The sequence below is a fragment of the Dendropsophus ebraccatus genome, chromosome 2, assembly GCF_027789765.1.
Source record: "Dendropsophus ebraccatus isolate aDenEbr1 chromosome 2, aDenEbr1.pat, whole genome shotgun sequence".
NCBI lineage: Eukaryota > Metazoa > Chordata > Amphibia > Anura > Hylidae > Dendropsophus > Dendropsophus ebraccatus.
This window is the reverse complement of record NC_091455.1, coordinates 142,749,911-142,766,839: the sequence shown is the minus strand read 5'-3', so window position 1 is coordinate 142,766,839 and position 16,929 is coordinate 142,749,911. Positions and strand designations below refer to the sequence as shown.

The 16,929-nt window shown below is 40.9% G+C and overlaps 1 long non-coding RNA gene across 1 annotated transcript in view; it reads right to left on the bottom strand.

Annotated features, from left to right (window-relative positions):
- Positions 1-10,486: 10,486 nt before the first annotated feature.
- LOC138783578 (uncharacterized) overlaps positions 10,487-16,929 on the bottom strand; it is a 51,610-nt gene continuing 45,167 nt past the window's right edge. The window contains exons 3-4 of the long non-coding RNA XR_011361715.1: positions 15,549-15,594; positions 10,487-10,738 (exon numbers count right to left, since the gene is read on the bottom strand). This is a non-coding gene — a long non-coding RNA (uncharacterized lncRNA). The remainder of the gene's footprint in view (positions 10,739-15,548; positions 15,595-16,929) is intronic.

Sequence of the window (16,929 nt, the reverse complement as noted above, 5' to 3'; positions counted from 1 at the left end):
GGGAGGGTCCGTGTTAAGGTCAGCATTAGCAAAGGACAGGTAAATTAATGGTTGGGATGGGTAATCGGGCTAGGGTGGAGGGGCTCCCTCATGGTGCCTTCACCTTGACTTGGTGAGGGAGCTTGCATGCTTTGGTGATCCAATGAGCTAAGCTGGCGGGAGTAATACTCCTCGTGGGGTCACCCATCCCAGACAGGTCAATGGGGAGAGGCCAGACTAAGCAAGGCACTCAGAAGAGAGGGCTGGTATACTAGAAATTGTAAAAAAAAAATGTAAACACAATGGACATATACAGTACTATTGACAATACATCTAGAACTCTCACTACACATATCAGTCAGCAGGACACACCACACACATTGCTATTCTTATCTGCTTTTGTTGTTGACCGATGAACCTTGTAATGGGCAAACAGGAGATGGCAGGACCCCTGCACCTAACATTCCTGTCCATCAATATAGGACTCCAATCTGACGGATATCTTACTAAGTGCAGGGAGGGTTCAGTGCTAGGAAAAACAAGGCATCAACCTGTTCATGGACTTAGCACACCAGCTCATCTGGCATTTTCCTGACTTGCCAGATGCACAGTTAGGCCCTGCTGGAATGTCATACAGTGCACAAATTACAACACTATAAAGTGCCATAGCAGGGCTGGACTGGAACCAAAAAGCAGCCCTGGCAAATGAATGCCACCAGCCCACAAAATCCAGTAATCCAAGTTAATTTATACATGGAGAATAGTCTAAGACCTTATTCTCATGCTCCGTGGTCTACGGACCCTACAGAGCGTGTAGCTGCGCAGTGGACTCACAGCCCTCTCGGCATCATGTATCAATATGATGCTGGGAGAGACTAAAGTGCGGCTGTATCAGTAAAATCTTGTGGAGATTTAAACAAGTCTGTATACAGTGCTTCCTCTATAATGCAGTGGCATGCCTATACCCACATGTCATGTCTACTCAGCACTACAGTCCCTGCACACAGCATATGCACCTCTATTATCTGCAGGACCTCCACAGGGCGGCTCTTACACAGCTCTATACTCTGGGAATGGTGAGCAGCTTACAACACCAGAGTGACAGCTGACAGCCCCATGGCGTACCCTCCTGCACTGCTCCTCTTCATCAGGTGCTGGCCGGCACTGGCGCTGTGTTTAAGCAGATGCCTAGCATATTGCCCCTCTACTAGTTACAGTAATAGCCGTTTTCATCAACCACACAAATATAAAACATTAACATCATAGAAAGAGAATTTTCTATGAATGATAATACCATATATAACCTAGTAGTTCATACAGTTCCCAAATAATACCAGTATACAAGGAGGAATATTATCACCACCATAGTGTTACTGAGCAAATTCTATGTACTGAGACCATTATTACCAATAATAGCAATATACATGTAACAGATAATACCACCATACAATGACTTTCATTACCACCGCATAATGAGTAATACAATTATACTGTTAATGAATAAAAGCCACTATATGAACACAAATATTACCAATATAACCACTATATAAAGGACAAATAATCCTGCCATACCCTGACTGGATAATACTGCTGTGCTGCCACTGAATAAAATGCCATATAAAGACTAGAGGTGAGCAAACATACAGTAAAGTGACTGTACCACCAGGCCCAGGCTTAAGCACTGGAGGCGGGCCGACCCACCCTTAGTGGGAGGAAACCCTAGCCCCTCTATGATAGGGTTCCATTGATTCTAATGAAGTCACGTCATGGAAGGGCTGGGGTTTCTTTCCACTGGGGATGGGTCGGCCCGCCTCCAGTGCTTCAGCCTGGGCCTGGTGGTACAGTCACTTAAGGTTACTCATCTTTAATAAAGACCAATATTCTCTCTAAGTAGTGACCATATAGAGGTATATCCAGATGTATACAGGAGGTTCTGCAGGTTTATAAGTGACTATAGTGCAGTGACTTACAGGGGGCATTTTCTCTGCATGAATCACAAGTGAGGTTTTTCTTTACTTCTCTGTCTGGCTCCGGCCATCATGAAGACTTCCCTGGCCATAACTTGTCCCCACAGGATCTAACAGACACACATTTTAGGCACCTTATTCCACCTTAGTACCAACTCCCTATGTGTACTGCGGCAAAGAGCGACAGTGCCCCCATATATAAACAGTTGGATTTAATTTTTTTTTTCAGATGGTAGTCAGGCCACTTTGTGCCCCTAAATAGCAAATGATACTCCTTTTAAAGCTCACACATACAGCCCAGGGGAACTCCAGATAAGAAAAACAGTTTTTCTATTAAAAGTACATTAAAAATTATATAGATGTGTCTATATAATGTATTAACGTATCTGTGCAGTTCTACCACACTGGTAGCTGATAGAATTCCAGGAAGAGAAGAAAACTGGCCTCTGTGCCAATTCACATTGTCTCCTGATCCCTCTGCTCTCCACCTTAGGAGATAAATATTCCATGCCTTTGTCTCACATTGAGTGTGTTTGCTGAGCACAGGCTGATGATGCAGACAGGGAGCAGGGAGTGATGTCACAGGAGGCTTGGTTGCATCCCCCAAACCCCTGATTGATTTACCATCTCTGACCAGCCTCTTAAGCCTACACCTGAGCAGGCGAGGAGTGACAAAAGCAGCTGCTGCAACTTTACTGATTGTGCAACAGTTTGCAGTGAAATTAGGGCTATGTTCACACATGCTGGAGCTTCACTGCAGTACTGCAGTATCTACACAAAAATTATTCAGTAACACAATTAAATGATGCTAAACGGTACAGAGGATCAGAGCCGGCACTGCCAATCCCACCTGCACAAAAAACAAGGCATAAACGGTATATACCATGTAAGATAGTATCGGATAAAATCCTTATTGTGGGGCTCAATTTCAAAGATAAAAGATGCTTGATCATAATATGTGCGTGGAGATGAAAAGAAAAAAAAATAAAATTAAAAAGTTCTTTACTTTATTCCAATATCTGCCTTACAGATAGAGAATACAGTGTGCTGTGTGGTGTTACAGGTAGAGAATACAGTGTGCTGTGTGGTGTTACAGGTAGAGAATACAGTGTGCTGTGTGGTGTTACAGGTAGAGAATACAGCGTGCTGTGTGGTGTTACAGGTTGAAAATACAGCGTGCTGTGTGGTGTTACAGGTAGAGAATACAGTGCGCTGTGTGGTGTTACAGGTAGAGAATACAGCGTGCTGTGTGGTGTTACAGGTAGAGAATACAGTGTGCTGTGTGGTGTTACAGGTTGAAAATACAGCGTGCTGTGTGGTGTTACAGGTAGAGAATACAGTGTGCTGTGTGGTGTTACAGGTAGAGAATACAGCGTGCTGTGTGGTGTTACAGGTAGAGAATACAGGGTGCTGTGTGGTGTTACAGGTTGAAAATACAGCGTGCTGTGTGGTGTTAAAGGTAGAGAATACAGTGTGCTGTGTGGTGTTACAGGTAGAGAATACAGTGTGCTGTGTGGTGTTGCCCTTCCATTGGCAATCCCATTTGTTTGTTGTCCTCCTCTATGCAAATCCCATACATATCAAACAACCATACATACCTGTTTTATTGCAGCCCCTGGCCTTCTGTCCACATTCCCACTCTGCAGACATTGGCTGCTAGAGTGATTGGTAGAGCGGGGAGCTGGTAGCTCCTCCTTTCTCTATCAGTCAGGGCCATGGATTAGTTAAAGCGCCGGATGCAGCAGCAGGCGGCCCAATGAGCCCTCCTGCCTGTTGCTGATGCAGGCCCTAGCTCTGAAGTCACAGTGTCGGGCCGTCTTGCAGCACAGACACAACAAGGTTAGTGTTTGGCAGCTGCCCTCACATTTTCAGCGCCGCAGCAGCCCACAGCAGCTTAAAGCGACTCTGTACCCACAATCTGACCCCCCAAACCACTTGTACCTTTGGATAGCTGCTTTTAATCCAAGATCTGTCCTGGGTCAGTTCGGTAGGTGACGCAGTTATTGTCCTAAAAAACTTTAAACTTGCAGCCCTGTGCCAAACGACCGTGGCCTAGAGTGTATGAGCATTAGGCTGGCACACCCTCTCTGTCCCTTATCCCCACCCCCTCTTCATCATTAAGAATGCCCTAGGCAGATAGTCTCCTATTCATTAGCTGTGTGAACACTGCACATGAGCTGGATTGTTAAGGCACCTGTGCAGTTTTCACTGCAGAGGAATAGGAAATATCCTGCCAGTGGCATTCCTAATGATGAAAAGGGTGGGAAGAAGGGGTGGTGCAAGGTTAGGGCAGGACTGCAAGTTTAAAAGTTGTTTTTTAGGACAATAACTGCATCACCTGCCGAACGGACCCCAGGACAGATCTTGGAGTAAAAGCAGCTATCCGAAGGTACAAGCGGTTTGGGGGGATAGATTGTGGGTACAGAAACACTTTAATCAACACGGCCTCGGGCATTGCTATTAGTTTTTTTTTTTATAGTTTTTTAATAGCAAAAACATTTTTTATGCAGCCAGAGCAGCCTATGGGCTGGCAAGCCGGGCAGACCATCGAGCATTTGCTCGGTGAGCAGATTGCCAGTCCGGGCATAGCAGGTAAAATAAAGAAGATTTTTTTTTTTTCCAAATCAACTGGTACCAGAAATATATAGATATGCAAATTATTTTTTATTCAAAAAATTTCAAGACTTACAGTACTTATCAGCAAATAAATGCCCTGCAGGAAGTGAAAAAGTGCTCTTTGCTGCCACCTCTGTCTGTCACAGGAACTGTCCAGATCAGTAGTAAATCCCCATAGAAAGTCTCTTCTGCTCTGGACAGTTACTGTCACTGATGGAGATGGCAGCAGAGAGCAGCATGTCAGACTGGAAAGAATACACCACCTCCTGTACGACATACTGAATGCACTCCGGTATACTCTGCCTTATGTTGGTTTATGACCTGCACCTCTTAGCATAAACATACTGTATGACCGTTGGACTTTAAATGCTGAACTCTGATCGCATTCTCTTAAATGGACTCTTGGATGCCTTTGTCTCTGCCTGACCTTAGCTCTGCTGTGTGTTTATAGGAGACGCCTACGTGGATTATGTGGAATATATACCAATATTTTTGGACTTTTGGACTGTACACCATCCAACCCCCTCTTGTTCTTCACCCCCTTTTAATGCTCTGTTCATGCTGATCCATCACCCATATGCTTTCTATAGTTCTTTAAATAAAATAAAATCTTTAAATAAAAAGAGATTTGATAACAAAAAAAAAGCATAGGACATCCCCTTTAAAAAAAGCATAGGACATCCAGAAGGACATCCCCTTTAATTTATGGAGAACTATAGTTTGATTTCTTTACCTGTGTGGATTAGATGGGTTGTTATCAACATCTAGAATTTCAAGTAGCTCCTTTAAAAATATATTTATTTAGAATTCAATACTTTTATTACATGATATATGATAGATAGATATAAGCAATCTAGTAACTGAATAGAGTTCCATTATATGCATTAGCATATATGCATTATACATATATGCACAGTTGCTCCTTTAGCCCAAGAGCAAATAAATTTTCCACTAGTTTGGCATGTATTAGAAACAGCACCAATGTACATTTCACTATGGAATCCCCTAATCATCGAGATTTCCCAGCTGAAGCTTAAAGTGACTCTGTACCCACAATCTGACCCCCCAAACCACTTGTACCTTCAGATAGATGCTTTTAATCCAAGATCTGTCCTGGGGTCCGTTACACCTTTCACAGAGGAAAGAGCAGAAACACTTCAATGTCGAAAAGCCACATGTGGTATCATATATTTCTAACGGCTCACTTATTAGAGTCTGAAATTGAATGGTACTATAAAGCGACTCTGTACCCACAATCTGACCCCGTTCGGCAGGTGATGCAGTTATTGCCATAAAAACAACTTTTAATCCTGCAGCGCTGTGTCTATCGGCCGGCGCTTACATTTGTATATGCATTAGGCTGGAACACCCTCTCTGTCCTTCCTCCCCACCCTCCTCATCATTAGGAATGCTCCAGGCAGATTGCTTCCTATTCCCCACCTGTGTGTATAATGAACATGGGCTGGATCGTTAATAAACCTGTGCAAAGCTTAAACAGCAGTAAATGTTCCTGGATCATTCCTAATGATGAGGAGGGTGGGGAGGAAGGACGGAGAGGTTGTGCCAGCCTAATGCATATACAAATGTAAGCCCCGGCCGTTAGACACAGCGCTGCAAGATTAAAAGTTGTTTTTATGACAATAACTGCATCACCTGCCGAACGGGGTCAGATTGTGGGTACAGAGTCGCTTTATAGTACCATTCAATTTCAGACTCTAATAAGTGAGACGTTAGAAATATATGATATCACATGTGGCTTTTCGACATTGAAGTGGTTCTGCTCTTTCCTCTGTGAAAGGTGTAGTGGATGCCTTGCAATACATTTGGTACATAAACCCTGTTTGTCAGATAATTATAAATATGGCAGATATTGGGCCTCTTTAAAACAATTTCTTTGTTGGATTGGTGCTATGAAGATCTAACTGATCTAACTAAATTAGTTGCTGGTACAGTTACTTTAATGTTATTGACCAATTCACCTCATACGACCAAATGTGTCACCCTCAATTCACAATATTTTGTACATGGTGTATAAAAGGGGAAATATTGATCATGTTGGAAATTCTGGTAAAAAAAATTGTCTACTGGTATAAAGATGGATTTAGAGATAATTGTCCTGTAAGTTTACATTTTTTATTACTAATATGTAGCTCATTTTTCTTAAACACCAATTTAATGATAATACGATAAACAGCTCAATAAAGGGTGCATCTTACATAAGGCCAAATTAGTATCTCGCCTTAGACAGCAGATTGCACAGGCCGTGAAAGGGAAACACCAGCTGCTGCTGCCTAATGAGTAGCCACCCATGCAATTGCATAGATGGCCACTTATGATAGTACAGTAGTAAGGAGTCCAAGAAGTCCCTGGCATGTACCCATATTCCAGGGCGCACAATGGTAATAGTTGCACCACAGAATGTGGGTATAGTAGCAGGGGCTCCAGTCTGGCGTTGGGCTCCTGGCCCCTGTACAGTACAGAGGCACTGCTGCTGTCAAGTGTCTGTGTCCTAAGGGAGCAGACACAGTTGACAGCACAGAGCAGTGAACGTTCAGCTATCTGCTCTGTCTTTCTCTTCAAGGCCATGTTCACATTGAGTATACCACCGGCTGTTCTGTGACCCAGCCGGGTCACAGAACGGCCGGAGTTACTGAAGATCGTCCTGGATGATCTTTATTTCAGGTGAGTTCGGATGCACCCACATTCCAATTCACAGCTGCACACAATGGATTGTGTGAACTGACATGTCTGTGCATAAAAAAACATGTCAGTTTTTCCTGCGGCCGGATGGAAGAGGGGAGTAGTTTGTTTGTTTTTGTCCAAAAAAAAACTACAGTGTGGAGGTACAGAAGGATTACTGTGCAGGACATCAATGGGGCGCTATGGATTGGATATTATAAACGTTTTTCATACGGGCGCTCATTTGTGGTGCCTTTACATGGCAGAACAAATTCAGCTGCTGGGCTGCAAGAACAATCCTTGTATTATTTGTGCAGCCCTGGAAACTGACAGCACAGATATGTATCTATCTGCGCTGTCAGTTTCCAGATGACATGCAGTGTTTACTTGTGGCTTGTGATCCAGCATGTCTCTCCAGTCCTTCAGCTGTCCATTATATCTTCAGGCCACGCCTCCTTCGGCTGTCAACCATTCTGGAGGAGGCAGGGCCTAAAGATACAGCTGGTATCTGAAAGACTGGATTGAAATGCCAGAATGGTGGGCCACCTTCTGCTAACTCTATATACATAAAACAATATTTAAAAATGAGTTTCCTAAACCAGAAAACCCCTTTGGATTGATCTATGTGTTCTAATAAATCAAGGTTTCTACAGCAAGCAATGATCAAAGTGGTTTTACAAAGAAGATATTTAGTGACACTAAATATGCATACCAGTAGGACTTTGCAGAGCACTGTGTGTGCCCTTCTGCGCACTCAAGAATGACAGGTGAATTCTCCTTACTCAGAACAAGACAATCTGGTTCACAGGCAGTCAACCTATTCTTCAAATCACATTTTAAAGGGGTACTCCGGAGAAATCAACAGATTTGTAAATTACTTCTATTTAAAAATACCAAGCCTTCCAGTACTTATCAGCTGCTGTATGTCCTGCAGGAAGTGGTATATTCTGTCCAGTCATGGTGCTCTCTGCTACCACTTCAGTTTGTGACAGGAACTGTCCAATTCAGGAGATGTTTGTTTTCTGTGGGGATTCACTATTGTTCTGGACAGTTCTCATAACGGACAGAGGTGATAGCAGAGAGCACTGTATCAGACTGGACAGAAAACTCTACTTCATGTAGAACAAAAAGCAGCTGCTAAGTACTGAAAGACTGAAGATTTTTAAACAAGTAAATTACAAGTCTGTATAACTTTCTGACACCAGTTGATTTAAAAACAAAGTTTTTCCTCTGGAATACATCTTGATTTTAGCATGTGCTTTATGGCAATCTATGCATACATGGAAAAAAAAGAAGGTAATCTGCTAAGACACAACAAGGGATATTCCTTTAAATACTAAGCTGCTATTTAAGTCATGCATGGAAGTGAAACCAGTATGTTTATCATGTTTTCTAGTCGGCATTTCTGTAGCAGCTGCTCTATGGGTGGTGGTAGATGGAATGAAGATATGTAATGTTGTCTTGTGGTGAATAGCAGTCTGCGAATGATAACAGAATAAAAAACATATATCAAATGTTAACTTAGTGGCAAAAATTTTAGTTGTTGACAATCTAATGTAATATACAATTATTATAGCCATCTAGTCTTAGTTTAAAGTGTCACTGTCATTTTAATGCCCAAAATCAACAATAGATGTGATATAAAGTATGTTTGCAATTGGCATTAATTATATATTTTATAGTTAGTAATATATAATTTATAACTAAAATATACATCCAGGTCCAGTCTCCTAAAATCACCTTTTTTCATTTTGTGCTGGTTGAAAAAAAGAGACTAAACGCAAGTCCCAGCCAGTACAGAGATTCAAGGCTCAATGTGTCCATCAATCAAATGACTGTCTTCTCTGTGAGCGCTCAGATGGCCTGGAATTCCTTTTCTTTTTCAACCAGTACAACACTAAAAAGCTGCCTTCAGGAGACTGGACCTGGATTTCTGGTAAGCATAGCTTTGTTTTAATGCATGATATAAAAAAAAAAATTAATGTAAATTACAAACTTGCTTTATATCACATCTACTGTCGTTTTTAAAATTATAACAACAGTAACACTTTAATTAATCCAAAAGGGAAAAAAAGCATGTAATGGACAAAAAATATAATTTTAATTATATACAAAAAATAACATGATAAAATAATGTGGTTAAAAGAATTATGTACTAAACCATAGGAGAAAACAATAAAAATATGCATATACAGTTAGTTAAGTTCAAAAGTTTACATACCCCAACATTCTTTTTGTTTCCTTTTCTTGTCCTTTTTTTCAAAGAATATGAATGATAAAACAACAACTTTTTTTCCACTTATGGTAAGTGGTTGGGTGAAGCCATGTATTGTCAAACTATTGTGTTTTCTCTTTTTAAATAATAATGACAACCAAAAACATCAAAATGACCTTGATCAAAAGTTTACATACCCCAGTTCTTAAAGGGGTTATCCAGTGCTACAAAAACATGGCCACTTTCTTTCAGAGACAACACGACTTTTGTCTCCAGTTCAGGAGCTGTTTGTAATTAAGCTCCATTCACTTCAATGGAACTGAGCAGCAAAACCCCACCCAAGCTGGAGACAAGAGTGGTGCTATCTCTGGAAGAAAGTGGCCATGATTTTGTAGCACTGGATAACCCCTTTAATACCGTGTATTGCCCCATCTAACATCAATGACAGCTTGAAGTCTTTTGTGGTACTTGTGGATGAGGTTTGTTATTATTCTTGGCAAAAGAAACTCCAGTTCCTGTAAATTCCTGGACTGTCTTGCATGAAGTGCACACTTGAGATTTCCTCAGAGTGGCTCAATGATATTTAGTTCAGGAAACTGAGATGGCCACTCCAGAACCTTCACTTTGTTCTGCTGTAGCCAATAACAGGTTGATTTGGCCTTGTGTTTTGGATTGTTGTCATGTTGGAATGTCCAAATACGTCCCATGCGCAGCTTCCGGGCTGAGGAGTGCAAATTTGCCTGATAACATGCTGCATTCATCTTTCCTGTGACACATATAATTTCCTTTATTGATGGAGTTGTTGGGATCCCATCCCTTTCTGTCTTCTGTGAACCAAATCTAATATGACTTTTTTAAAATATGTTTTTAAGATCTGCTGTACAAAAAAATTATTTTAACATCTGCCTTTTCTTATGTTATTTCCTCATATATGAATACCTAGATCCATGACATCCTTTTTTGATTTACTTACCTAGATTTTCGTAGTACATCTTAATTTTTTGCATTGTTATGGGATTGAGTCCTCTCTTTCAGTATAACAAAACCCCAAAAAATCAATATCAGTCTACAGTTTGCTTCACTTTTGCAAAGATGGATCAGACAGTGTTCCCAAAGTTGAAGGGAGTTGGAGAAGTCAATTATATTTGCAAATAAAATGTTTACTCCTTCTCACAGACCACAAATCACAGGTTCATGTCAATCAATCAATTTCTCGTTGCTTTGTTTTTGTTGTATAAATGTACTTCTTTAAGGCTTGGTTCAAACTTTGTTTTTGCTGTCCCTTTAATATATAAAAAAACAAACACAGATGCAATTGTGTACAGCCGTTTGTATTAGCTTTTTTTAATAAAAAAAACAACTTTTTTTCCCAGTACATTTCCATGGTCACCTTCCAAGTGGTATAACCTTTTAATTTTTCCATCGATATAGCCATATGAGGGCTTATATTTTTTTGCGGAACTAGTTGTACTTTATTGGTACCATTTTGTAATACGTATGACTTTAAAAAAGAAAACATTTTCTGCCGTGTTCACTGTGCAGGATAAACAATAATTGTTCAGATTGTTCAGGATAATGTTATTGTTCAGATTGTAACGAATGTGGCGACACCTAATATGTATATTTTTATTTTATTTTCTACGTTTTATATAGAAGAATGGAAAACGAATTTTTTATTGTATGGGGATTTTTTTTAAAATTTTATTATGTTTTATATTATGAACAGTGTATTCTCCATTCCTGATAGATACAGTGGAGGCCTGGCAGTCATACTAAAAGCTGAGCTCCTGCAATCCCCGCTCGAGGCCCCCGCAATCACTTATTCAAGAATAAGTACCTTTAAAGGGTTTATCCGGATGACAAAAACAATATTCTAAATCCCAAATCCCTTGCCAATACCACCCTATGTCTAATATACATGTTTAACCTATCTTGCACCCTTTCCCTGTTTTTTTTTTCTCATTCCTTTGCGCTCTGGCCCTTGTTTCACACGTAGTAATAGTGCGGCCGTATGTACGGATGTAATAGTGCGCCCGTATATTTGAGGGTTCGTGTGTATGCTGTGAAGTATAGGATATGCGGCTGCACAGTGCACACTATGTATGAATCTACGGCCCTATCTTAAACGGACCCGTAAAAAATGAACAAGACCATTATTTGCGGCTGAATATGCGGCCGAGGATTGACAGGCGGTCCGTACAAAGTACTTCAAAAATAGCCGGGAATGATGCCGAATGCCGATGCCTCTAATAGTTACTATATTAAATTAATCAAAGACATTTTATTTGTAATCAAGACACTTTCGTTGATCAATAATTTATTTCTAACGAATCCATCATTTTGCAATTAAATATACTGTTAAAAAAAATAGATATATAAATAAATGTATATTTATCTATATATTTATTTTTTGACATTATATTTAATTGCACAATGATGGATTCGTTAGAATTAAATTATTGACAAACGAAACTGAATTTATTTCCAAGAAAATGTGTTTTATTCATTAAATATTAATTAGTACAGGAAGCACTATAAGCCGGTAATTCATATTCCCGGTAATAGAGCTTTCTGTACTAATCATCACTTTACTTTAATGAAAACATCAAATGTTTCTTCTAATTATGTTATGACAATAACATTATTAGAAGAAACATTTAGAATTATATGTGCGCTCAGCTGATTGGCTGTTCGGCTGAGCGCACATATAATGAGCCGGTCCGCAGTACAGTCACTTCATTGTGCTGCGGACCAGCGAAGAGGACACATCGGGGTGAGTATAGAGCTCTCCACACCCCCTCCCCGGCACTGCACCCCTCCCAGCAAGGAAGGGGGGGTCAGTTAACCCCTTCCTTGCTGGGATGGGTGCAGTCTGACATCAGTCTGGCCCCCCGGGGGTTAAGGGGGATGCAGTACATCCTCCCTTAACCCCTTGGGGGTCAGACTGTAAGCAGCGATCTGTAAAGATGCTGCATACTGTAAGGAGCACAACACCGCTCACAATGATGGGTGTTGTGCTCCTGTTTGTGTGTTTTGTGTGTTTCTCCCTTTTTGTTTTTCAGATATCGGTATCCTGGGGATTACGTCGGATTCCATGGACTACGTCGATGACCAGCGGTTGTTCTTTGAATTTTTTTTTAATAAAATGGTCAATGAGGGTTGTGGGGGTGTTTTTATTTGAATAAAAAAATTTGTAAACTTGTGTCTTGTCTTTATTTCTTTACTTTATAGACTTAGTAGTGGAAGCCGTCTAATAGACGGAATCCATTACTAAGTTGGGGCCTAGTGTTAGCCGGTATAAAATGGCTAACACTAACCCCCCATTATTACCCCAGTACCCAATGCCACCAGGGGTACTGGGAAGAGCCGGGTGCCAGTGGTCCCGGAGCGTCAATATTGGCGCTCCTGGACCGGGCGGCAGCAGGCTGGTAAGATTAAGGCTGGGGAGGGCCTAAACCAATGGCTCTTCCCACCCTGGTGTTACCAGGCTGCTGTCGTTTGGTTTTTAACCCGGCTGGTTATAAAAATAGGGGGGACCCTATGCGTTTTTTTTTAATTATTTATTTATTTAAAAAAAAAAACGCATAGGGTCCCCCCTATTTTTATAACCAGCCGGGTTAAAAACCAAACGACAGCAGCCTGGTAACACCAGGGTGGGAAGAGCCATTGGTTTAGGCCCTCCCCAGCCTAAATCTTACCAGCCTGCTGCCGCCCGGTCCAGGAGCGCCAATATTGACGCTCCGGGACCACTGGCACCCGGCTCTTCCCAGTACCCCTGGTGGCATTGGGTACTGGGGTAATAATGGGGGGTTAGTGTTAGCCATTTTATACCGGCTAACACTAGGCCCCAACTTAGTAATGGATTCCGTCTATTAGACGGCTTCCACTACTAAGTCTATAAAGTAAAGAAATAAAGACAAGACACAAGTTTACAAATTTTTTTATTCAAATAAAAACACCCCCACAACCCTCATTGACCATTTTATTAAAAAAAATTCAAAGAACAACCGCTGGTCATCGACGTAGTCCATGGAATCCGACGTAATCCCCAGGATACCGATATCTGAAAAACAAAAAGGGAGAAACACACAAAACACACAAACAGGAGCACAACACCCATCATTGTGAGCGGTGTTGTGCTCCTTACAGTATGCAGCATCTTTACAGATCGCTGCTTACAGTCTGACCCCCAAGGGGTTAAGGGAGGATGTACTGCATCCCCCTTAACCCCCGGGGGGCCAGACTGATGTCAGACTGCACCCATCCCAGCAAGGAAGGGGTTAAGTGACCCCCCTTCCTTGCTGGGAGGGGTGCAGTGCCGGGGAGGGGGTGGGGAGAGCTCTATACTCACCCCGATGTGTCCTCTTCGCTGGTCCGCAGCACAATGAAGTGACTGTACTGCGGACCGGCTCTTTATATGTGCGCTCAGCCGATCAGCCAATCAGCTGAGCGCACATATAATTCTAAATGTTTCTTCTAATAATGTTATTGTCATAACATAATTAGAAGAAACATTTGATGTTTTCATTAAAGTAAAGTGATGATTAGTACAGAATGCTCTATTGCCGGCATATGAATTACCGGCTTATAGTGCTTCCTGTACTAATTAATATTTAATGAATAAAACACATTTTCGTTTAAATAAATACAGTTTCTTTGTTCAATAATTTAATTCTAACGAATCCATCATTGTGCAATTAAATATACTGTCAAAAAATAAATATATATATAAATATACATTTATTTATATATATATTTATTTTAACAGTATATTTAATTGCAAAATGATGGAATCGTTTACATTTAATTATTGAACAATAAAAGGGACTTTATTAGACAGAAAATGTGTTTTATTAATTCAATATATTAACCATGAGAGACATCGGCTATAGTGCAGAGGATCGCAAACCCCGGTAATAGCGAGTCATGTAAACTGTGTTCCCTGCTTTCCCAGATGCATCCAGAGGTGTTTCCATCACTTTCTTAACATTTTATTTGTTATTTTTAGTTGAACCAGATTTCCAAGTAAATGACCGTATGTTTTGAGCCGCATGTCTATTTTTTCCCACGGCCGTAGTTTCACCCGCACATTTACAGCCGCATAAAAAATACAGCCGCACAGTTACAGCGTGTGAAACCAGCCTGGATATGTAAAATAATCTACTCTGGGTCCACTGTGACCACACTCTGCTCCCTCTTCCCCCCTCCCTTTTGTAGTCACAGGACATGTAATCTCTCTGGGGGCTGGGTTAGCTGTCTATTGACTTGTTAACCCGACCCCCAGGAGAGATTATCTGCATTATCTCCATGCACCTGTGCCGCTTCCATAGACTTATATGTGTCCCTGAGCCTATGTTTCTGTAATATGAAAAGTTATAGTTCTATCTCTGCTTGCTGTCAGTGAATGCAGGCATATGTTCCTGTCTTTGTGACTCAACTCTGTTTATTGTAAGTGTTATAGATTTTGTTAGAGTCTGGATGGACCTAGAGTCTGGATGGATTTTTTCATTCACAGGCAGCAAGCAGAGATCCAAACCTACACATGTCAATGACATGTCAAGTCTTTGAGCGGAGGTGCGGGCCTTCCTATAGAGACGTTGTGCGACACCGAAGCAGGCGGGATTCCGCAGTGGAATTCCGCCCCATTTGCTCAGTGTGAACATACCCTAACTCTTTTGTATTTACAGTAAAGCTACAACACAGCAAAAAAAAAAAAAAAAAGCAAAAGGCCCAATTTTTAAATTGTTATGTAGAGGATTAAGGATTGGTTTTCCAGCTGACTATACAGGGAGGAGCTGCTGTGGTCTGTTGTTGGATGCCTACAGTACTCACAAAGGTTAGTGGTCATTCTTCACTACTAGCAAAGGCCCTTTTTGAAATCTTACAATGCTACACTAGGGAGTGCCACTCGCTTATGTTTTTTTTGTTTCCTATTATCATAAATTGTCTATCCATATCAAACTACAATTTTTTTCAGAAAGAAGATGAAAGAAATTCTTCTCAACTGTCAAAAACATCTGTTCTTTTTTATCAAACGCTTCACCACATATTCTCTCTGCTGCTCAGGAGCATTTCACAACAGCTGAACATACCTGCTTTCAATCACGCCATAAAAATGCCACACTGTTGACTATAGCTCTAGGGAGGAAGCAGAAAAAACAAATGATGCTTGAGAATTTCAGAAGTGACAACTTAAAATCAGACAGGGTGGACTTACTGCAGGCTCAGCTGGATGAGGGTCCTAAGTATCCACCCTCATGTTTATTGATGAAAGGTCAGGGTTGTCTATGGGGGGTCTTATACTGGTCCAAGCTAATTAACCCTTTTGGCATTGGCTTATTTTAGCATTATGGGCCACAGAAATGGTTTTGCTTTTGCACTGCCCCATTCAGAGAGCAATAACTTTATTTTTCTGTAAATGTAGTGGTATGAGGACTTGTTTTTAGCAGTATGAGTTGTATTTTCAATATGGCACTACAATCCGAGGCGCATAACTACCTACCCTAATGCTGCGTTTACACGGAACGATAATTCGCCTGATCGTACGATTAACGATTTCGAAGTAATGTTTTTTTTTTCCTATAACGATCAGCGTTTAGACGGAACGATATATCATACGGAAAAATCGTTTTGCGATCCCATAAGCCTATCTCGCACATAAGTAAAATCGGTGAACGACTGTTTACACGGAACGATCTGCAAATTTTTTGCAAACAACGATTTAAGAACATGTTCAAAGATCAAAATGAACGATTTCTTGCTCGTCGTTTGATCGTTCGCTGCGTTCAAACGTACGATTATCGTTCAAATTCGATCGTTATTGTGCAAATTCGCACAATAATCGTTCCGTGTAAACGCAGCATAATGGATAGTTGCTAAATCTCTATTGGTGTTGCTACTGTATAGAACATAAAAGAAAGTGTACTTTTTACCTACCATATATTCACTTTTCTTTAGTCCAAAGCAGCAGCACATATATTTCCCACCCAATATGATTGTTATACAGCAGACCTGTGCTAGAAGTACACAGTGAGGCTATAGCAGTAGTGTGTTATAGTGTTCTATTGAAGGGAATGTGTCACCTAATTATTATTATTTTTTAGAGGTGAAATGTATTCATGTATTTTTCTCAGGAAATATAAAAAATTTCATACAATTTTTTCATATTTCCTATCCTTGACCAACAGAGAGCTAACATGGAAAACTGGTGAAGGCAAGCAACATATAACTTGACTGCTGCAAATTTGGTCTTGCCCTTCCTGCTGGTGACTTCCTACCTTCCTTCCTCTTGTGTTTGTGAGTTGAAAGAGGCGGAGCAGGCGTTTTTTTTTTTTACGACTGTATGGTGCCATTTTGTTATGACCGATCAGAAGGAGCAAGTGAGCACAGACCTGTCAGATCAGCGCTCACTCCTTGTTCTCTGCTCGTTGCCGGCGCTATTACATGCACCAACAGCAAGCTGGTAAGAATGAG